The sequence below is a fragment of the Macrotis lagotis genome, chromosome 5 (assembly GCF_037893015.1).
Source record: "Macrotis lagotis isolate mMagLag1 chromosome 5, bilby.v1.9.chrom.fasta, whole genome shotgun sequence".
NCBI classification, from domain to species: Eukaryota; Metazoa; Chordata; class Mammalia; order Peramelemorphia; family Peramelidae; genus Macrotis; species Macrotis lagotis.
In genome coordinates this window covers 246,161,163-246,185,431 of record NC_133662.1, presented here as the reverse complement: position 1 = coordinate 246,185,431, position 24,269 = coordinate 246,161,163, and the positions used below count along the sequence as shown (strand labels likewise).

At 37.3% G+C, this 24,269-nt stretch overlaps 1 protein-coding gene across 20 annotated transcripts in view; it reads left to right on the top strand.

The window, feature by feature from the left end:
• NCOR1 (nuclear receptor corepressor 1) overlaps positions 1 to 24,269 on the top strand; it is a 225,359-nt gene that overhangs the window by 40,127 nt on the left and 160,963 nt on the right. Inside the window, exon 1 of one of the 20 annotated variants that reach the window (XM_074189256.1) lies at positions 1,467 to 11,482. The exons of 17 other annotated variants lie outside the window; for them this stretch is intronic. The gene's annotated coding sequence lies outside the window, so the exon portion shown is untranslated. Of the gene's footprint in view, positions 1 to 1,466; positions 11,483 to 24,269 lie in introns of those variants that run through there. 2 more of the 20 variants (XM_074189272.1, XM_074189273.1) reach the window with 2 other exon arrangements.

Genomic DNA, 24,269 nt, shown 5'->3' with positions numbered 1-24,269 from the left:
GTGAGATTAGTTAAAATATTAGTGGTAGTGGTGCTTTTGTTTGTAATGGGTTAATTATTGATTCAGAGTAGTGATTTTGATTACATTTTCTAGAAGTTTGGCAGTGAAAGGGAGAAGAGAGATGGAATGACACATTTTGGATTGAACATTAGAAAATTGGCTCTTAAAATTAGATTTTTCCATTTTTATTTCTGACAGTTGATTCTTCTAATGTACCATGATGCATCCTAGTATAAAGTAAACTAGTGAATGAATGAAAAAAATTGTGTACTATATTAATTGGAGCTATTTTAAGAAAATAAATATGATATTGATGGTATAACCTTTGACTTTTAGGTATGTAAAGAATATACCTGGCCAATTGAACATAGATGTTGTTATGAGATTGAGTCTTTGGGCTGGTTCTTTTGGGCTCTCTGTGTAGGGTTGTGGTTTGATCCTTTTTTTTTTTTGTGGCTTTTTACACACACCAGTACCACTACCACCACCACCACCAGTCCTTTGTAAGACTGTCATTTTGAGACTTAAGAGACAAAACTTATATTCATTACACCAACTTGCTTTTCCTTTCTTCCAACATTCCACACTTTTCTTCCTTAGTACAAATATTAATGATGCTATCTTACCTCTCTTGAGTGCTTTATACAGTTCAAAGCACCTGGATGTGTATTATCTCATTGCATCTGCAGAACGGCGTAATATAAAGTCAAGACGGTCTGCTGGGACTATCCAAGGTCACAACTAATTCAAGGTAGAGCTGAGACTGGAACCCAGGTCACTTGGCTTAGTGCCATACCTAGTTATGGCATCTACCATACTAAGTATATTTTGTTTGGTTTAATTATCTGAAATAGTACCTGTCATTTTAGGTTTACCCACTACTGTTGGTGCCGCCTTAACCTTTGTATTTGATGGTTTAAATTTAAAAATTCTAACTGCATTATATTCTTTATGGGTGCCAAACAAAGGGAGCAGAATAATAATTATACAGAAGCATATAGAGTCTATTTTGTAATCATTTAATTGATCAAAAAGTACACTGTGAAGATTTGTAACACCTCAGTTTAAAAATATATATCTACAGATTGAAAACTAGAGTTCCCATCAATCTTTCCCCCCAAAAGGAAAAGAAAAGCTTCTTATTTGTAGTAGTTTATCTTGCCTAGTGTCAATTTATTAACAATTTCTGGATTTTGCAGAAGAGAATTCACTCAGAGTAATACTGCTTTACCTCAGTTTCTGGAGGTTAAATTAGGGTAAGGTCAAGAGACCTTATCTGGTTTTGGATCATAACTTGGCCTAAAGGACCTTAGCAGATTGAATTGTTTGGGGAGGGGGATCTTAGTTTGATGGCTCTGAATTTTAAAAAAATAGAACTATTTCTTTTTTTTAAAAACAGATTTTATTTTGAGTTTTACAATTTTTCCCTTAATCTTGTTTCCCCTCTCCCAACCCCCCCCCCCCCCCCACAGAAGGCAGTCTGTTAGTCTTTACATTGTTTCCATGGTATACATTGATCCAAGTTGAATGTGATGAGAGAGAAATCATATCCTTAAGGAAGAAAAATAAAGTATAAGAGATAGCAAAATTACATAAGATAATGGGTTTTCCCCCCTAAATTAAAGGTAATAGTCTTTCATCTTCGTTCAAACTCCACAGTTCTTTCTCTGGGTACAGATGGTATTCTCCATTGCAGAAAGCCCAAAATTGTCCCTGATTGTTGCACTGATGGAATGAGCAAGTCCATTAAGGTTGCTCATCACCCCCATGTTGCTGTTAGAGTGTACAATGTTCTTCTGGTTCTGCTCATCTCGCTCAGCATTAGTTCATGCAGATCCTAATAGGCTTCCCTGAATTCTCATTCCTCCTGGTTTCTAATAGAACAATAGTGTTCCATCATATATATATATATCATATATATATAGCACAGTTTGTTAAGCCATTCCCTAATTGAAGGACATTTATTTCCAAAAACAACTATTTCAATATAATTGGTTGCCCTTATAATTCTGTATATTCTATACATTTAAAAGCATTCCAAGGAGGGTTTATAAGTTTTGCCTGAATAACCAAGGGGGTCTGTGACATAAAAAAATTCCAAACTCCTATGAAGTGTGATTCATTTTGAACCTGCCTTAAGATAGATGCTTACCCCCTCTTAACGCCATCTATAAATGGTGGAGTTTAATTTCATCACTGGACTATCTCCCCTCCCTTCACTTCTAGGAAAATTTGACAATGTTCCACAAATTGTTATTTTAATTAATCACTTTATATAGTTATGTCATTACTATGTGCCAGCATCACTTTTAGCAGGTACTATTAAAACTTGTTTAAAACAGTGCCGTTAAAGAATTAATTAACTCGGGTAATAACAACATTTGACATGATATAGGAAAATCATGCTTACTTTTGGTGATGGAGGATTCTCTCATACTAGCAACCCAATTTTTTTTTATTTCAAAAGCTTTTAAAGTAGTAATTTAAAACAGATGATGTTGTTCCTTTAAAAAAAACTGATATCATTTCTAACTAATTTGTCATGCTCCAATAGACCTTTTCCATGTAACAAGTACAGTTAAGCAAACAAACACATTAATCATTTCTGAAATCTCTGCCCCATTGTGTACATTTAGTTGCATTTTCAGCTTCTGTCTTGAGAAGTAATAGTTGGCCACTGTATGGATGAGATTTTTCTTTTTGTTGTTGTTGTTTTTTGCAAGGCAAATGGAGTTAAGTGGCTTGCCCAAGGCCACACAGCTATTAAGTGTCTGAGACCGGATTTGAACCCAGGTACTCCTGACTCCAGGGCTGGTGCTTTATCCACTGCATCCACTGTGCCACCTAGCCGCCCCTATGGATTAGATTTTAAAGTCTTTCAATATTTTATTTCATTAAGGTCATTGTTCTGTTTCTGCTTATTTCCCTCTGCTACCATTTCATGCAGACCTTAAACATTTCTCAGAATTTTTTGTATTTCTCATTTCTTATTATGCAAGTCTATCCAGTACATTCAGAGATTACATTTTCTGTTGCCATTCCCTACTTGAGAGGCACATATTTTCTTTCTAGTTTTTTGCTATTACCAAAAAAATGCTTCTATAAATATATTTGTATCTACAGTATAAGATTATTCCTGTCTTGGCCTTCTTGGTGGTATATATTTTATAAATGTATTGTTCTGTCAAAAGGTTTGTAGCTTTTTAGTCATTTAACTCTGATTGCCTCGCATTCAGTTGTCCAGATTCATAGCTGGTCACTGGACCCATTGACTCTGAAGGAAGAAGTGAATCTGTTGACTTTTAGCATGGCCCCCCTTAAATTCAGGTTACATGCATGTCATGGAATCACCTCCCTGATCAAAGGACAAACATCTATCATTCACCATCAGTCTGATTTTTAGTGACTTCTTAGATGTTTCTAAATTATTCATCAGTCAGATTAGAACAATTTATGTCACTAGAAAAATTTTCCTGTGCTTGCATTCCCAAAGTTCTCTATGAGACCTATGTTTGTCTTTTGTTATCTTTGTCATAGTAATGTTGGCAGCTGCACAACTTATCCCTTCCTTCCTTCATCCCTTCCCTTCTTCCTCCCTCCTTTCCTCCCTTCCTTCCCTTTTTCTTTTTTTCTTAGACTTGTGGGTCTCAACCTAAAGATTTCTTGGAATTTACTAACTCAAATCACTGTCTCTCCTTGAATGGCTAACAGTGGTCTCAGGCTAAGCCTTGGTCATTGTTTGGGTCCTGATTGGTTCTTATTGAATATAAATGGTAATTGTAAAGTGGTTATTTTTGGCCTCTTTTCTTCACCTCTCTTATACCTAACTTAATCACTGGATGGACATTATCTCTTTCAAACTGTGACTTGGGAAAGACCTAACTTTAAAAGGCCAAGGTCTCCTATTGCACCAAAGGCCATCTCTAGTTGTCCTGATCCAGCTCTGGCCACTGGACCCCACTTTATTTTGTTTTCTGGCCATTTTTCTCCATTTGGCACAGTCCCCCCATCACTTAAATCCAACTTATTTGCATGGAGTTGTTGCTATTTACGTTTTTCTTATTAGTGACTTGTATTTTTTTTCAAATATTAAGTTTAGATTTTTCCTGTTTGTATCTTTTGACTTTTGGGAAATGGATCCTTTTTCTTATATGTACCTTGGATAGCAGGCCTTTATGAAAGGGATTTGCAGTACATATTTTCCCTAATTAATTGCTTGTTTCAGTTATATCTATGCTGATTTTGTTCCTATAATTTAAATTTACTATTTTATCTCTTCTGATCATTTTTATCTCTAGCTTAGTTAAGAATTCTCCCCCTTGTGACAAGTTGTGTAAGAGGTGTACTTCCATTCTCATTTAGTTTTTAAATTATTGTGACCTTTTATATTAAGATGTGGTATCCATTTGAAACTTACTGTGGTTTGTGGTGTAAAATATGCTTGCTCTAATTTGTGACAGATAGCTTTCCATGTTTCTCACCAGTTTTTAATATGGCAACCATATTCCAGTAATTGGTGGTCTTCAAGTTTACGGATTACTAGGTTGTTATGTTTGATTGCTTCTGGGTTGTTCTTATCTAGTCTATTCTATTTATCAACTCTTGGTTTTGCTTTTTTGTTTTTGTTTTTTTTGCAAGGCAAATGGGGTTAAGTGCCTTGCCCAAGGCCACACAGCTAGGTCATTATTAAGTGTCTGAGCCTGGATTTGAACCCAGGTACTCCTGACTCCAGGACCGGTGCTTTATCCACTGCGCCACCTAGCTGCCACTCAACTCTTGTTTTTTAACTTTTACTAACTAGTTTATGATTACTGCCTTATAGATTACTTTGAAATCTAGTAATGCTAGACTCCTTCCATTCATATTTTAAAAATATTTCTCATATGAGGCACTCATAAACTTGCAAATGGATGAATGTTGAAAGCTTCCTTATCATGTAATTGAAAAAAAAAAGAATGAAGAATAAACTAAAAGAAACTTCCCTGGAGAATCTTTATCTTTTATTTCTCTATCCAAATTATGTTATTTGCCTAATTCCACAAAGTGATCTCCTTGTAAATTGTATTATGAATTAGGCAATATTACTATTTTTATAATTTTATTGACAGGGCTCAACTATGAACAATTAATCTATCTTCCTCTAATTACTCATTATTTCTGTAGAGTGTTTTTATGGCAAATTCTAAGTATATCTTACATGTTGAATTTTTCTCTTTCCTTCTTCTGAGTTTTGTTTATCTATAGAAAGGTGACTTTTTTTGGGGGGGGGGGACTATTTTGTATTCTGCTCTTCTACTGGAGTTAGTAGTTATTTCAAATAATTTTGTTTTTGAAACTTTGATTCTCTAAATATACCATCATGTAATATCCACAATCAGTCCTCAGTTTTTGCAGGTATAACATTCTTAGAAAACAGCTTGAAAGTAAAAAATAAAAATATTAATACATTGAGCCTATGTTCCTGTGATTCCTGTGACCATCTGTAATCTTTCTCTAGAGATTGTTGAAAATAAACTCTTCTGAATACATTTTTATAACAAAATACTAGTTCGAATATATACTTTTCCTAACACAGTAGCCATGAACTAATTCATAAAATGCAGATAATATGTAAAACATTTTTTCTTGCTTATAATTCCCTAGAATTCTGTGACCTTGGATGCTGACATTTCAATTAAAAAAATTGATTTCAGGAAAAAACAACTAAAAGATTTTTTTAACTAGAATCTTACCTTCCATTGCATCAGTTGATGGTGTAAATGTTTTGTATTGTAAACTATACTGCTGTAAACCTCTCTACCTTGACTGTCCTTTGAAAATCAAGGAGAGAGTTACTGGGTCCCTAATTACTACTGACAGAACCTCTCAGCATCACTGCTTTCTCTTTGTCCTACATGATGGTAGAGATCATAAAGGATGCACCACTTTGAAATGATCCATCAACAAGGTCTGTTTTGTGGATTTTCAAGGGAAGTGTAGTATGGGAACATAGCAAAGGCGAGTTGACATTTAACCTTGAAGCTGCTGAGGCCTCAATGTCTCTAGCCAGCTGCTCATTAGGCTGACAGCCACAGAAGACATTCCAACATGAAGTTTATCTAATACCTTTATCTTCTTACTAAGATATATCACTGACTTAGCATGCTTGAACTTAAGAGTCCCAAGGAACTTGTACTATGCTTTTCAATACAACACTTGAATTTTAAAGAAACAATGACATCATGCATTGACTGAATAGGGAGTTTCAGTAATAAAGGCCAGTGAAATGTCCAATAGGATACCATTTGCTCCACGAATTTGTGGGCAACATACCTTTCATTTTTTTCTCTACTGTGCATAACCACAAATGTTCAAGGTTTCCAATATGGAAGTGAATAAAATCATGTGATTCCTTGAAGTTGAAGTGAAATGCACAAATGTTGAGTATAGGATTGACTGTAATTTTTCCTCCTTTGCTGGTCTTTATTTCTTCAATTTATTTTTCTCCTCTTCTGGAATGAGCATTTCTAAAACTATTAAGGATGACAGTGGATCCCTGCTTTATCTTGTTTTTACTGGGAATGCTTCTAGTTTTTGTTGTATACATGTTTGTTTGTAATCATTGATTTTATATAAGTTCATGACAAAAAAAGTTTTTTTTTAAAAACTTGTAATATTTTTCCATACAGATAATGCTGGTTCTTGAGTTAGATAATATTTACCATATTAAAGAAAGGTCAACTAATTCATATTCATAATGTTTTTAATATTAATGTGCTATAGTTTGTCAAAGGCTTTTTCTGCATCTATTGATAGAATTATTTAATTTTTAAAAATTGTTTTATTTATATGGTCTTATTATGATTATAGATTTCCTAATGCCAGTTTGTTCAGCAATTCCCCCCCAATTGATGGACATCCCTTCCATTTCTAATTCTTTGCCACTATGGAAAGAGCTGCTATAAATATTCCTGAACATAGATTTTTACCCTTTTTTCATGATCTCTTTTAGTTACCGACCTAGTAGTGGTATTGCTAGAGCAAAGGGTATGCACAGTTTTATTGTCTTTTGAATGTAGGTTCTAATTGTTTTTTGAATGATTTATTCATTAGTAAATTCATCTTGGTCCTGATTATGTGGGAGTTAATTTTTTTTTGTTTAATTTAAATGATCTAGTTCTTTTAATATGTAGGATTTTTTGGTTAGCCTCTTCCCACCTTATTTAAATTTTCAGTTTTGTTGGCATATAATTGTGCAATAGTTTCTAAAATGTCTTCATTTATTGTAAATTTTAATTTTCTTTTGGTGGTCTAGTTCTTTTAAAAAATCAGCAACTAATGATTTCTCTATCAATCTTTTTAAAATGATAGTTTTTTTGGTTTATTCAACAAATAGTTTTGTTTTACATTGTATTTATATTTCATCATTTACTGGAGTTGTTATCCAACAACAGCCCTTTATGAAATGTGTTTTAGCAGTGGAGCAGTTAAAATTTAGTCCTTTATAGGGCTCAGATTAAAAAAAAAATCTTAATATTCTAATATCTCCTCCATCACCCCACCATTCGGAGCTGCCTATAAATGGGAATAATTTGATGAAAGGTAGTGTTGTCATTTATCTAATTGTTGATATTAACTAAGCTTGGAAGATAATTTCCTTTTTACCCAAGATTTTGTGTTCTTTCTTTAAAGTTATTTATTTTGAATTTTATGTTTTTCCCCTTAATCTTGCTTCCCTCCCCACCCCTCACAGAAGGCAATCTGTTAGTCTTTACTTGTTTCCATGGTATACATTGATCTGAGTTGAATGTGATGAAAGAGAAATCATATCCTTAAGGAAGAAAAATAAAGTATGAGAGAGAGCAAAATTATATAATAAAATAATGGTTCTTTTTAAAATTAAAGGTAAATAGTCTTTGGTCTTTGTTCAAATTCCACAATTCTTTCTCTGGATACTTGTGTTCTCTTTCTTGAGGAGAGTTATTCCAGTCTTTTAGGTGACATCTGCATGGGTGATGATTAGAATCCACTTTTGCATCTCTGTAATTCAGTTAAATGATCACACATAGATAGTAAAAGGCACAATGTGTACTCTTCTTTCTTTAGTATTTATGACCTTGAGTGATGATTAGAAGAGATAAGAATCAGAAATTTGCAGTTCAGTTCTGAGCTTGGGTGATACTGATAATTCATTTCTGATTCTATTTTCTGGGTTATAAATAGAGCCAGAAGTAAAGCCATAAAATTTATTATTTCTATTTAAGAAATGAATAATTACATTTTGAATCTTGTGGTTCCATTGCAACATATAATATTTTTTAGCATTTGCCAGAATTAGCTTTTTTCATAAAATATTAGGCATTGTCTATACATCCTTTAAGGAAGCTGACAAGACAGAAAGATGGGAAACATTTTATTGTCATGTTGAACAGATTGAGAAGGGTAGAGACAAGCCTTCTAACTGAAGGCCTATATTACCATATAGGAATGGATGACTCCCTTACTCTCATCATTCCCAAACTTGGCTAGGGACACTTGAAAGAGACAGCAGGAATTGGTTCTTTTTTTTTTATTTTTGTAACCTTAAAGAAAACGATTCTAATAATGACTCAGTAATGACTTAGTATTTTAAGGTTTCTTAAATTCTTTCATGGTAGTTATTCTGGAAGGTAGGTAATATAAAAATTAATCCCAATTTATAGTTGAAGAAACTGAGGCTCTCAAAGATGGTGTGTTTGCCCATGCTTAACAGAGTGGAAGATGGATTTGAGTTGGGTACCTTACTTCAAGTTTGGACTTTCCACCCATTATAGCTGCTTTTCTTTTCCAAGCAGTCTGGGTTAAGTGATTTACCCGGGGTCACATAGCTAGTAAATATCATACATCTGAGACCTGACTTCAGGATGGTTCTCTATCCACTACACCACCCTCTGCCTCCACTCTGTTGCTTTTCAAAACATCTTTAACTTAGAATAATTCTTTGTGACAGAAGTCTTCCTCACCCATGATTATTTTTAAACATCATGAAAGTCTGACTGTGGAATCAGATAAGCTCTCTGTTGAAGTTGGAATGTAATAGCATTGTTCTCCTGTAGTGTTAATTTGATTAAATCCTGTTTTCCAGTTCAGGAAGATAAATGAACCTTTTTTATTTTCTGGGTATTGGTTTTCATTATTCAAGATTCTTGTGCTTGTCTTTTTTAGTCCTCCTGACTTCTGTCACCTAGTTTGTATAAGACTGGTGACTTTCATAGATCTTTCAGTTGTCTTTTTTAAAAAAAAAATTTTTTTCCCACCTAAGTCTTTATAATAGCCTACTTCCTGCAGGGTTGTGCAATAATTTTTCCTCCCTTTTCAAAAGATCGATATTTTCTATTGAATCACTTGTGCCAGTGATCAGCTTGGCTTTTGTTTAGAGGATGTTTTCTAACTTTTAGAGAAATATTGGATTTCTTCCTCTACCTCGAGTCTCTGATATAGTTGCTTATTTGAAGAAACTAACTGTTCATAAAAGGCATTTTTTTTTTTATTTAGGTGAAGTGTATTTTAAACTTTGCTCTAACGATAACATAGTACTTAATAAATGTCTGCTGAATAAATGGAGAGAGCTTCTGGTCACTTTGAAAATGTGCATCTAAAACAACAGTTGGCAAAAAACCAGGCATTCCTGGTGAGAGTGAGCAGGAGGGATGATGCATGCCATTGCTCTGGAACAGAGAATTTTCCCATGATGTAGAACCTAGAAAGGATGAAGAACTTAATATCCTTATGTGGAAGATTTAGGAGGAAAGTAAAATATCATTTCACATTGTTATGCTCAATCACTTGTATACAATTGCAAGAGGCTGATTTTGTGTTTAAGATCAAGTGTGAAGCTGGTCATTATCACTTAATATGAAATTCTAGTTTTTAGTCCAGTGTTAATGGGTATTTTTCTCTCCATAAAACCTTGACCAGCTTTGTGTGTGTGTGTGTCAGGCATTTTATTCCAATTTAAATTAAATTGTCATAGTACCTTGATTTGATAGTAAGTTCATTTTTGAATCTTTCTATCCCATCTTCTCTAGTGAGAGAGCCATCCTTTGTAGGAATAAAAAGGGTAAAAGCAAAGCTAAGCAATCATCATTTATTTCTTCTAGATAATCTGTTAAGGGTGCTACCTCTATTCTCTTTAACCTCTTCCAAGAGGTTAAAGAAAGGAGGGAGGTATTTTTATTTATCTTGTCTTCTAGGCCTGGCTTAGTCATTGTATTTACACAGCAATTAGTTGGGTTTGGGTTGTCGTCTTCCATTTATATTACAGTTGTCCTTGTATGGTTTGTTTCCCTCATGCTGTTGTCTTCACTCTCCATGATCTCATTTATTTCTAGACTTTTCTGAATTCTATATGTTTTTTTTTAAATTATGACTCAGTAATATTCCATCACATTCATGTACCATGATTTGTTTAGTATTTCTATAATTGATTGATGCCTCCTTTGTTTCCAGTACTTTACCGTCACAAAAAGTACAAGCATTAATTTTTCTGTCCTCTCTGTTAGGTTGGTGCCTAGCAGTCAGATCTCTGGATTAAAGGCTATGGACATTTTTAGCATTGTAATGTTTCTTAAAATTTGGGGGCTAATTTACAGCTTTACTAACAAGTGTGCTGGTTTGTCATATATTTTCAAATAAAATATTTCATGGAATCTTTATAATGCCCTGGGTCTAATGAGGTATCCCAGTCAGCTCTGGCAGTAGGAGGGGCTTTAGCAGCACTTTAAGCTCATCTATTCCATCTCTTCATATCAGATAGGAGAAAACTGAGCTCCAGCTGTCAGGAAGAAAGAAGGTCGCACTTGCCCTAGTGGCTGAGGGCTCAGCAGCCAGTTTGTGCAGAGCTTGGCACCTGTCGGCCTTGATCATTATTCAGATTCCTCCCTCCACAGGAAGCCTGTCCCAACCTTCCTGTGCATAGCTTGTCCCTATGAATTTGGTTGCTTGCTGTCTCCTTTCTTGGAGCATAAGCTCCTTGAGGACAGGAGCTGCCTTTTGCCTCTTTTTGTGTTGCCAGTGCTTTGCACCAGCCTGGCCCAGAAGGTTTATTGCATTGCCTGACTTCTCCCCGTCTGACTAGAGGCAAGTCAGGATTCCATTCTGGGTCCGTTTCCTAACTGCAGATTGAAGACCTTAGACTTGATATCTCAGTTCCTCAGAGCTCCATAACTGTTATCCTACAGGATTCAACTATCTTGCCTGAGGACATGTGACCTGAAATGAAGGGTGAGTTTATGTTTGCACCCCAACATTCTTTTCTCTCCCCTACAGGGCCTCCCCTTGTTGCTCCTGTCTCAACTATGCTTCTTGGTCTTTCACTGATAACTTGGAGCAGAGGAATAGAACTTTCCCTTTTGTTACATATACCATTGACAGAACACATACATGGGCCACTCCTTGATGAGAGATATGGCAGCATCGTGGAGAGAAGCAAGGACTGGGTGTTGGGAAGACCTGGGTTTTAGAAGTAGGTCTGTTATTAACCTACTGCCGTAACTATGGTAGCGACTGATATGACCCTAAGTAAGCCAGATGGTTCTCTGGACTTTAGTTCTCCTTGGTAAAAGGAGGAAAGTTGAATTGGGACTGAGAGGCCCCTTGGACCTTGGAGAGGTGTTTTTTTTTTTTTTTTTTGCAAGGCAATGGGGTTAAGTGGCTTGCCCAAGGCCACACAACTAGGTAATTATTAAGTGTCTGAGGCCGGATTTGAACCCAGGTACTCCTGACTCCAGGGCTGGTGCTCTATCCACTGCGCCACCTAGCCACCGCCCCCTCTTGGAGAGTTTTTGACAGCATGGTTGTAAATTTTTTTTCCCTCAGTCTTGAGGGAGGGGGACAGGTAGGAAGAAGATAAGCTGTTAGAGAAGGTACCCAGCTGATTTTCTATTTGCCTTTTACAACTTTTCCCAGGGTTTCATTTAGCACTTGCCAAAAAAAAATGTGAAAGCATTAGTGGGGACATAAAATTTTTATGTTTACATGTAACTTATAAAATAGATCAGTAGTTCTCAGGGCATTTCATTTTCCTCATTTTGTTTCTTAAAGATTAGATTAATTCCCCAAATACTGATTTGAGTGTTTATTCTCTGTAGCATGTTGTATTGGATTTTTTTGGGGGGGAGGAGGAAAAGTATAGAAAAATAAAAACCATGGGCCCTGCTCCTTGGGAAAATCTCATTTGAACATTTAAATAATAATGAAAGACTGGTAAAGGAATTTTCAGATAGTATAGGCAGGTGGGAGTCTAGAGGAAGGAGAACTTGCTGTGGCCTCTTGTGGGAAGGGGAAGATTCATGGAGAAAAGAGAACCTGAGCTGAGCCTTGGAAAGGGAGGTTGGATTTGACAGGGGGTTCCTGTGGAAATGAAGCAGACTAGCACCTTCCTGCAGCTTTAGGCAGGAGCTCCCACATGCAGGTAATCCTCTTAAGACTGAGTTCTTGCAGATCAGCATTGGGAAAGGGAACTTCTTTAGGAGCTCCATATGTTAATGAAAGTCTTTCTCCAGATCTGTTCTCTGAGGGGGAAGCCTTGGGAGAGATAACAAGGAAGGAATATTGATACCAAGTAAAACAGGACCAGGAGAGGGAGGACCAGGGAAGGGAAGCTTCCTCAGGAAAGTCGTGTTCTCCTGTTCAGGAAGATAAATGAACCTTTTTTAGTTTCTGGGTATTGGTCTTCATTATTCAAGGTTCAGGGCAGTGCTTGTCTTCTTTGGGTCTCCTGACTTCTGTCACTTAGCTTGTATAAAACTGGTGACTTTCATAGATCTTTCAGTTGTCTTTTTTAAAAAATTTTTTCCCACTTAAATCTTTATAATAGTCTACTTCCTGCAGGGTTGCAGAATAATTTTTCCTCCCTTTTCAAAAGATCAGTATTTTCTATTGAATCACTTGTGCCAGCGATTAGCTTGGCTTTTGTTTAGAGGATGTTTTCTAACTTTTAGAGAAAGGAATGGGCCTGGGATTAGACTGAGAGCTGGGACTCTTCCTTCACTTGGGGTCCAGGGAGAGTCCGTGTGCTGTGTGATTGATGATGATCATGAAATGTGGTAAGACTGCACATACCAGGGAGTTGAAGAGGAAAAGTAATGAAGACGGGGCTGGCCTGTGTGTCCTCCTTAAATAGAACTTCTGAAAAGAGCTGGTTGGTTGGGGGGAGGATACAGAGGCTCAGGATTGTCCAATTTGTGCATTTCAGGGCAGGCGAGAATGTCCAGGGGAAGAGGATTCTGGGGCCTGGAGGTCAACTGGAGAGGCTGATTATCGGGGAGGCTGCTATCTGGGAGGTTTTAAGAAGGTTCATTTGTTACAGTGAAGTTATTAAACAAATTCCTTAGGGCAACTGGGGACCCTTTTTTTGATTTCTCTTCAAATTGGGCCCCTGGAAGGAAGAAGTCTTGGTTTTTTGGATGGATTTGAGTTTTGTAAAGAGATAAAAGGTGTTTTAGGGTCAATAAACAATCCACTGAGTTGATTTTTAAAGCTGTGCCTGAAGTAATAAGCAAAGGCCCCAATATGTGTTTTATCTCTGGGTGAAGTGAGAGGCTCGGCCAGCCCAGTCTGAGGAGGAAGAGGCTGCAACTTTGGAATGACTTTCAGATATTGAATGCTCTGGAGTTTTGAAGGTTTCTGTCTGACTTCAGCGTGTTCCCTTGGGTTTCCTTGAATGTAGCCTAGGCCAGGCCTGTCCAATTCTGAACTGGAGCAGAATGGTTTTACCTAAATGTAGAGCTTTCTTTGTCCCATCCTGTTGGTTTCATCTCTTCTCAGAACTTTAATTTTACCACCTATGATACTGTTTCCAGATTTGTGAATATTTAATCAACACGACTTTTATGTTTTCAGTGCCAAAATCTTTGATGAAAATATTGCTCAATACAAAGCCAAGAAGAGGTAGAGAAAAACATGTGAATATACTGTTGATAGAATTGTGAATTAATATAACTCATCTGGGATGCAATGTGAAAATATGCTTTAAAAAGGACTAAAATTAAAATGTCCATACCCTTTGATCTAGAGATCCTGCTGTTGGGGCATAAACTGTAAGGAATTCTTGCAGAAAGAAAGGTTTCATGTATATGAAACCCTTAATAGCAGTTTTTATGACAGCAAAGAATTTTTTAAGTAAATATTTATTTTTCCAACTACATACAATAGTAGTTTTTAACCCATCATTTTTTTTGCAAGGTTTTGAGTTTTACAATTTTTCTCCTTCCTCCCATCCCTCCTCCCTCTCATGACACAGGAAGCAATCTGATAGAGGCTTTACATTTGTAATCAAAGATCAAAATTGAATGTGTTGTGAGAGAAGAATCAGTTCCAAATGGAAGAAAGAAAATTTTAGAGATAACAAAATTATATAATTCATAATACATAAGACATCTTTTAAAAATTGAAGATAACAAGCTTTGGTCTTAATTTAAACACCACAATTTCTTCTCTGGATACAGATGGTATGTTCCATCATAAGTCCCTTAAAATTGTCTTGCATTATTGTTCTGCTGAAATGAACAAGTCCATCATAGTTGAGCATCATCCCAAGTTGTTAGTCTGTACAATGTTTTTCTGGTTTTGCTCATCTCACTCAGCATCAATTCATGCGAGTCTTTGCAGACTTTTCCAAAATCCCATCCCTCATGATTTCTTATGGGACAATAGAATTCTATCACATTTATATACTACAATTTGTTCAGCCATTCCCCAATTGATGGACATCCCCTCAATTTCCAATTCTTTACCACTACAAAAAAAAAGTGGCTATGAATGTTTTTGTATATGTGGGATTTTTACCCTTTTTCACGGTCTCTTCAAGGCGCACAGACCCAAAGAATTATTAAGAAAGAAAGTAGATGCCTATCCATAGATGAGGAAATGGCTAAACAACCTGTGGTCTGTGAACACAATGGAATATTTACTGTACCTCCCAAAAAAGAATTTAGAAGAATCAAAGAAGCAGGAGAAGACTTGTGAATTAATGCAGAGTAAAGTTCTAGGAAAACAGCATACCTGATAACTATTGCAATGTTAATGGAAAGAACACCTCCCTCCCCCAACTTAACATTGTGAAATTATAAAACCAAGCTTGACCCCAGAAAAGAAATGAGAAAATGTATCTCACTTCCTTCACTGCAGAGGGAGTGACTTTGGGTATGGAACTTTATATTTGCTATTAGATTTCATTGACCTGTTTGTTAGTTTTGCAGAACTATTTTCTTTTTCTTTTTTAGAAGATATGACTTACTGGATAAAGGTAAAGGGACAGCTCTATTTGTTTTGTTTTGTTTTTGATTGATATTTTATTTTTATTTTTCCAGTTACATGTTCTAAAAGTTTTTGAACATTCCTCTACTTGCATATTTTATAAATTATACAATTTTTTTCCACCCTCCTTTCTCACTCTTTTCTCTCATCAGTGAACAGTCTAGTGAATATTGTACATGTACATTTATGTTTAACATGTTTGCATAGTAGTCATTTTTGTGAATGAGGAATTGGGACTATAGGAAAAGGAAGAGAACCATGGGATAGGAAGGAAAAACATGAGAAATTTTTAATAAGTGAACATAGTGTTCATATAGATTTTGTGACTTTATTTTTATTTTGATCTGGGTGAGAATGATATTGCCATAGTAGGTCTCCCAGGGTTGTCCTAGCTCTCTGAATTGCTGAGAAGAGCTGTATCCATCATAGTTGATTAAAATGTTCTCTTGGTTCTACTACCTTTGAGAGAGCTCTATTTGGAAATGAAGGTGATATAAAAAACATGTAAAAATGGAAAAAAGATAGGCCTAACATCAAAGTTTTATGGTACCCCTAAGCCTGACATACTAAGTTCTTTTTTTTTTCCTCTTTTTTATTTAATTAAGGCAATAGGATTAAGTGTCTTGCCCAAGGCCACACAGCTAGGTAATTATTAAGTGTCTGAGGCCAGATTTGAACTCTGGTCCTCCTGACCCCAGGGCCGGTGCTCTGTCCATTTGCACCACCTAGCTGCTCCCTCCGTACTAAATTGTTGAAAGACACTTGCTGATTGATTCTCCTGGACCCCAGTGAAGGAAGAGCCCTGGCTTTTAGGCTAGTGTCCCAGGCCTATTCCTGATCCCCAAGGAACTTTCCCTTCTATGGTCCTACTGAGTGTTTTGTTTCTCCCTCTCCTGGGTCTTGTTTCATTTTGTATCACAGTTCTGGTTGGCCTCTGTTAACTACCTTCCAGGTAGACAGTGTACAGAGAATATACTTATTTGTTACCTCAGATTAGAGGGGGGGGGAGAGAGAGAGAGTGAGAGAGAGAGAGTGTGTGTGTGTGTGTGTGTATGTGGGTCCAGATATACATACAAATGTATAGGTATATGTGCATCTGGTTTCCCCAACTAACTTTTAAACTTTAAAGTTTTGGATCACATCTTTTTTTTTTTATCCCAGTAATGCTTATTTGCAATGAAGTGACATGTTATAAATTGATCTGTGAGCTCAAGTTTCAATTGGAAACTAGAACGATATATTCTTCTGTTCTCTATTGATAGATTCCAGAGTGCATGTGTGTCTTAAGTTGATTTTTTCTGTTGGCTCCAGAGAATGTTTTAAAAAAATATTTGAAAAGAAAGGCTGCTGCTTAAGATATGCTAAGTGACTTTCCTCCGCAGCTGAAGTTATTATTAAATCATTTTGGGGAACTTGGAATTCTTGCCCTGTGTTTGTTCGCTTTCTTTTGATTATTGTCTGGTGATCTACTGGCATAACTGTTCAACCACTAGAATCTGTTGCATGGATGGGGTACTTAGGTTAACTGCTGAATCAAATTAGGGATATTTTCCTTTTTGAATAAAGGCAAGTACATGAAGGTAAAGAAGACTCTTAAGCGCTCCATTAGTCATATGTTCTAGATACTAACAGCCTGGGACTTAGTCAGTGTCCTGCTTACTTGTATTTTTTTGAATATTTTTTTCCAATTATGTGCAAAGATAGTTTTGTCATTCATCTTTTTTTGTAACTTTTGAGTTCCACATTGTCTTGATTAATTTTGTGGCTGTAGTAACCTATGAAAGATTAGAATGTAGATTAAGTTTCAAGGCTTAGTGAAAAGACAACATGGAGAATGAGGGATGTTGTGTGACTCTGGGTGAATCACTGAACCTCTCTGAGTCTCAGTTTCCTCATCTATAAAATATGGGTCGGGATACCAATAGTACCTACTCATTAGAATAGTTTTGAGGACCCAAGTAGGTGAGATCTGTACTAACTCTTAGGAGATAGAGGGATTTCAGTTAGTTGTTTTATCAGTTTGGCAGTCTTCTTCATTGTAACCTTTGGAGTCAAGATCCTCAGCTCCTAGTGACTGAAATGGAGCAGAACTTAGGTTGCTGGAATTCCTCGGCACTTCATGAATTTGAACCCAAAGCCAAATCACTTTATATCTATTTCTTGCTTTCTACCTTGACATTGTATCAGAACAATCATACTTTGACTAGGAGAATCATTCAGTAGAAAGATAAAACTTACTTTGTCCTTGAGGACCTTACATTTTATTAGTGGAATATAGTTGGTTCTTGTCCTTTGTTATCAAAGAAGACCAAAATGACATCACTATGTTTGATACAGATGAAGTGTGTCTGACTGTGACTGATCAAACCAATAGGAGCTTGGAATGCTCTGCCTCAGTCAGGTCAGGCACAGATAGTCCATGGGAACACCTGGGGTGGGGACTCTAAAACATTTCTATTGAACTGCTTTCATTCTGCCTTTCTCATAAAGCTCAGCCCTCTTACTGATAGAGGCACATGCCATACTGGGCAAATGCTGCAGAATCAATTCTAAAGTTTAAGAGACCATCAGGATGTCCTGGTATGGCTTCTTCTGACCCCCTTGGAAGCACTTGCCCTGGGTGAGATCTCCATAAAATTGTCTTTTTGGCAGGCCTATAGCTGGCATGCTAACATGTCCAGCCCATCATAGTTGCTCTCTTGTAGTAGTAATGTTGGAATGCTAGGCAACTCGAGAAAGGATCTTAGTGTCTGGAATCTTCTCCTACCAGGTGATCTTCAGAATCTTCCTAAGACAATTTAAATGGAAGCAATTCTGTTTCTTGACGTGGCGCTGGTAGGTTGTCCAGGTTTCACAGGCATATAGCAATGAGGTCAGCTCTGTGGATCTTCAGTTTGGGTGGAAAATAACATATTTGTAGAATATTTAGTAAAAAGTGCATGCAGAGTCATATTTAGAAGACTGTGTCCTACACTATGCTGCCTCAACTTGACCATCCCCTCCACTCTCCTCCCAGTCACAGACTTTGTTTGTGGGCCCTTGTCTCTGAGAGCTCACCTTCCACTTCCTGGGATTGAGGCCTAGGTGTCCAGGCCAATTCCCTGGACTAGTGCTCCTTCCTCACTTCTTGACTCTCCGGATAGCTTTCCTTTCCCTTTTAGAATGTAATCTTCTAGTGGGTCAGGACTGTCTGACTTGTTTCTGCATCCCCTAGAACCCAGGGCAGTGCCTGGGACATGCCAAGTGTTTAATAAATGCTCATGTGCTATAAATGCTCTCTCTGTCTTTGCCTTTCCTCTCTTTAATTCTTTATTTCCTCTCTCTCTTTTCTTCCCCCCTCCTCCTCCCCTGTCCTGTCCATGATCTCTCCTTCTCTGCCTGGAGAGTTCAGGCAAAACCTCATAAGAAAGCATGGGGAATTTATGAGGGAGAAGGGCAGGGGGTGGGGGGAGACTGAGAAAAGAATATTGCTGTTAGCCCAGATTTAGAAATTGCTTTCTTGTGGAAGGCACGTTCTTTACCTAAGCCCTATGAGGTAAATTGTGTAAGTATATATAAAAATCTTGCCCTTACAGATGGGGAAATGGATCTAATTTCTGATCTTACAAAGATGAAACCTGTAACTTTTTTTTTTTAGGTTTTTTTGCAAGGCAAAATGGGGTTAAGTGTCTTGCCCAAGGCCACACAGCTAGGTAATTATTAAGTGTCTGAGACCAGATTTGAACCCAGGTACTCCTGACTCCAAGGCCAGTGCTGTATCCACTACGGCACCTAGCCGCCCCTAAAGATATGGAACGCTTCACGAATTTGTTAATCGTCTCTGTATCGTTCCAATTTTAGTATATGTGCTGCTGAAACAAGCACAACCTGTAACTTCTTAAGAAAGGAACTTTATTTATGAAGTCCCTTAAATACCTACCCCCTACCCCAGGAGGGCTCTGCACCAATTATCAGACTGTTTAGCCATTCTTTAAATAGGGAGATGGAGCATCCTTTTCTTTCAAGGGTTATACACGCCCTTCACTAGACTCATCCTTCATAAGGCCTATTGCAGGGGGCTTGGCTGCCTTCTGTCTCTTTGGGGACTTGCTACTAGCCTCCAGGCTTCCTTGAAGCTCATGCTTCTGAGCTAATAAATAGTTGACCACTAACTGACTCAACATCCCCATGGGGGACAGGATTTTTTCATGCAGCCCATACCAGTCTAGTTTCTTCAAGACTTTGGGTATCAACTATTACATACACTTATTTCCTCCTTCTCTTGGGGGAAGGAGGGAACACAGTGATATCACTTCTAGGGAGAGTTTTTATGAGGAAATTTTACCAATATAGATAAGCATCTATTCTTATTTGAAAAATGCCTGGGACAAATAAAAAATTAAATGACTTGTCCAGGTTCATTTAGCCAGTGTGTCAGTGAAGGCAAATCTCAATTGTATATGCTCTGGTTCGTTTCCACCTGGGCCAGTCACTCAATCTGAGTCTCATCCTGTTTACCATAGAACAGACTGAGTGACTTGAGAAATTTGTCGTTGCTTCTTTGATCAAGATCTCACAGTTTTCCCTTTAGCTGTTTCTCTTTTGTAGCATAAAAGATGTCTCTTGAGTGAATCTTGCTTGGGAATATTGATTAAAAAAATAAAAAAGATGGTTTTGAAGGTGATATTTACATTTTGGATTTATTCCCTTTCCTTCAGGTTGGAGACATATTAGTAGTTGATCTTTCCCACCTGGGTTTCTTCTCTGGAAGGAGATTTGAGAAGCCCTTTGACTAGTGCAGAATTTCCAGCCCTAAGGAGGAAAAGGGTGATGAGAGAGGAGGTGGGAAGAGCCACATTTGGGTCTTCTTGCTGATGAAATTGGTTAGGTGAACTAAGACCTGGCTGCCAATTTTGCAGGAATAGGAATGGGGATTGGATTTGTTGTTTTTATTTTGTAGGGAATTCCTGGATTCTCTTCGACTTAAAATACTAAGGATTATAATAAGTGATTTTCTAGGTGCATAGTCAGTACATGGGCCATGAGGGGTACTTGAACCCTGGTCTTTCTGGTAAAAGGACTGGTTCTCTATCCACTATGCTTTTGTCACTGCTCCTCTTACCACTTTATGTCAGAAACAAATATTGGGCCTGGTACATTATTGGAAAGAGGTGTTTTTTTTTTAAACTTCTCAACATTTAAGCGGGGGGATACTCGAGGAGAGGAATGCATGAATAAATGTGGTATGCTCAGAGAGAAATAGAAGAAACTTATTAACCATGCTAGTGAAGAAGTGGCTAATTCCCAAATAAGTTCTTTTCAGCTGTTTCATTTTAAAAATGTTATATGGTTTTTAATTATTTTTTTTACAACAAAATGCAGAGCTAGTTATCAGCGATCATTTTTTGCAAGGGTTTGAGTTTCACATTTTACTCCCTTTGTCACTTCCCTCTCCTCCCCCTGACAGAAGACAATCTAACAGAGGTTCTACATGTTATGTTATACTTTTATAGTGAGGTTTTGTCTTTGTTTTTCCTTGAACATTTGACTTGTCTTGAAGAATGACATCTGGGAAGCTGAATGAGGCAGGTGGGTTTAAAAATTGCCTGTATTTTTTTTCATTTTCAAGTGCATAATGAAATCCAAGCCCATACCTCAACACATTCTCTTGTTGTCTTAGTCTTATTTGTTGATTTAGTGTGGGTTAAGTTCCTGCTCCTGTTAATAGCAACCTGTGAGGAGTTGTGTGTTGTATTGGGTAGAGGAAGTCTCAAAAAACCAGGCAGCCAGGGACCCCCGCACTTTGCTTGGGGTGTGTGTGTGTGTGTGTGTGTGTGTGTGTGTGTGTGTGTGTGTGCAGAAATGGCCTTTGGGAAATGTTTAGCCAAATCAGTCAGAATATACTGTAACCTAATGCTTATTTGTGGTTTTTCCGAGGGAGTAGGAGGCCTGTAGGGATCTGCTTCTTTTGGAGTTTGCTATCTCTGTAGCAGTGGAAGGGCTTTCCTTCCTTGGAAGTTATTTCTGAAATCAAAGCTCTGGTCCTGGTTACTGGAAGAGATCCGGAGATAGAGACCAGCCCCAGAGCTTAGGGGCTAGATTGGGCCACAATTTTGGCCTGAGTATTCATTTTTCCAGGATCTTTTCCCATGCCCTCTTAGGCATGAATCTTGCCCCGTCAGAATTATCTTGTATGTGGCCATGCGTGTGTTCGTGTTCTCGTTCTCTCTCTCTCTCTTTCTATCTCTCTGTCTGTCTGTCTGTCTGTCTCTGTCTCTCTCAGGCTTTAGTGTTGACCTCACTACCAGGTATGCTCCAAACTGATGGGAAAAATATTGAACCAGGAAGATGAATAATAGTGCTAGATGAAGAGGACTTTTTAATATTGTGTCTTGTGCTGTTTCTCTTGCTGGGTAAGATTAAAAAAAAAAGTGAGACTTAGAAGGAATTTATCAAGTAGGAAATTAGTTTGGTATTTTTAAAAAATCATTTAATTTTATCAAACATCCCAGAGGCAGTTCAGAGCCATTCAAAACTTGTGGTTTGGAACCTCCTTTTTTTAGGAACATCAGTTTTGTAGCTGAATGAAGGATGGATTAGAGAGGAGAAAGAGCAAAAGAATTTAAATGCGGTGATTTGTGTCTTCTGAAAGCATTTTAAAAAGATTTGTATATTTTATCATAAATTCTTCCTTGGAAAATGAATCTAACCTTTATTTAGAGAGGTTATTATTCAGAGAACTATTTGTATAGTCAATTAAAGCAAATTTCTCCTACATTGAATCCCTCACCTCTCTTAACAGGAAGAGGAACTAGGTAGCTTGTTTCATCATCATTAGTCCTCTGGAGTCCTGTTAAGTTATTATACTGATAACAAAGGTCAGCATATGAGTAGTCCATCACATCCATATACCATAATTCAGTCATCCATTCCCAATTTATGGACACCTCAGATACTGAACCTTTGTCACCTCAAAAAGAACTAGATATTTTTGTATCTCTTCAGTTTGTTTTACTTAGGACTCCTCCCTCTAAAACCTGTCCTCTCTTCCTGATTTCTTTTTACCTCCTCATTAGGGAGGTGATCATTGGATTTTTTCTGTTTCTACTTTTGCCTTCTGATTCTAAGACATCTGAACACTTTTCTCTTTAAGATTTTTTCCTTTTTTAATTGATATTTTATTTTTCCAGTAAGGTGCAATGGTAGTTTTACAACATTCATTCATTTGCAAATTTATGAGTTCCACATTTTTTTATTGCCCTCCCTTCCCTTCCCCCTCCCCATGGTGGTGAACAGTCTGGTAAAAGTTGCATATGAGATTTATGTATGGTGTAAGAAGATTTCCTTTAATAAGAGGCTGCTTTTATTTTGGTCAGAGCATTGAGATAGTCGAATTATGCTTTTTTTTCCTTCTCAGTCTCTTTTCCAGGTAGGTTACTTTTGCATTGAAATTCCTTTACTTGAAAAAGACATTTCTTTTGTCTCATGAAGTTACTGACTTCTCTTTTGTCCATTCAGATTTTTAGGGAGTTTTATACAAACTCTTGTGCCAAGCTGTTAATTCCCTTTCCAATTCTTTCTTCCTTAGCTCCCATTTCCCTTCCATTTTTTTTCCCTCTAGCTCTCTCACTCCATTTATAAAAATACTTTAAAACTTTTTAAAGTTCTTGCTTCATCTCTTCCAGGAACTTTAGTTGAGTTTGTGTTCATGTTGTGATTTTTCTCTGTGGCATCTCTTGTCTTCTGCATTTTTGTTCTTAACATCTCTGTCACCCTAATAGCTCATTATGGTGGGGTTCTTTTCTGTCCCCTCCATTCTTTCAAGGCTACTTTCTGACTTGGGACTTGAGGATGACGACTGAACTCGGTCACCCTTCTGAGGGTAAGATCTGAGCTGGTTCTTCTGTTGCTTTCTTGGGTTAGTGAGTGCCATGTTTTTGCAGTCTTACGAACAGGCCCTGTCTGGCAAACATTCAGGGCTCCCAAAGGGGTTCAAGTCAGATTGCTGCTTGCCTGGACTTAGCTCTTCTAGTTCCTTACCTGGGTTGAAGTCTATACAAGAGTGGATTGCTTCTGGACTTCCACATTTTTCAGGCAGCTGGAAAGCTTCATTGGTTCAGAGAGGCCCTTTGGCCTGGGATTCTTGCTGTGGTTGTTCCTCTGCGGGCCGGTCTAGGTGATTTAAATGAGATGCCGCTGCTGCTTCATTCTGGGCCTCTCCCCAGGGCCTCCCTTCCTAGGAACACCCAGTCTCCTCTTCTGTCTGCCGTGTAACCTAGACCTGGGGAGGAGGCCAAGCTCCCACTTGGCACTTGCTCTGTCCAAGTGCCTCAGGTTGTATCTGGTGATACTACTACTGAGTACCCCTCTACTACAGATGGAAGAGACTCTTTTTTCTGGTTTTTACTTGGAGCTCAAAATGTATTTTCCCTTAGAAACCTTAGTGTAAAATGCTATTTAGGTATATTTCAAATTTAGCCCTTTACTTAAAGGGCATTATGGTTTAAATAGCCTTTTTAGACTGACTTGTGAAACTAATCATAACTTAATATTTCTTTGGAAGAATGCATTATGATTAGGAAATAATTTATAAATTTTCCTTTTCTAATTTGAAAACCGCTTATATAGAAATTTGAAGCCACTGCTTTCTTTTTTTTCCTTTCAGGTATTTTGGTGGGGCTGAAATTTTTCCTCCTAAGTTCTTCAAAACTTAATGATACTTGGGGCGGCTAGGTGGCTCAGTGGATGAAGCACTGGCCCTGGAGTCAGGGTACCTGGGTTCAAATCTGGTCTCAGACACTTAATCTGGTCTCAGACACTTAATAATTACCTAGCTGTGTGGCCTTGGGCAAGCCACTTAACCCCATTTGCCTCACAAAAACCTAAACAAAACAAAAAACTTAATGATACTTAAAGAATTTTTCCACTAAACTGAAAATAGCAATATAAGCAATATAAGTTCAGGTTTGGGGAGTTTATGAACATGGAAGCAGAATATAGTGCTGATGACAAGT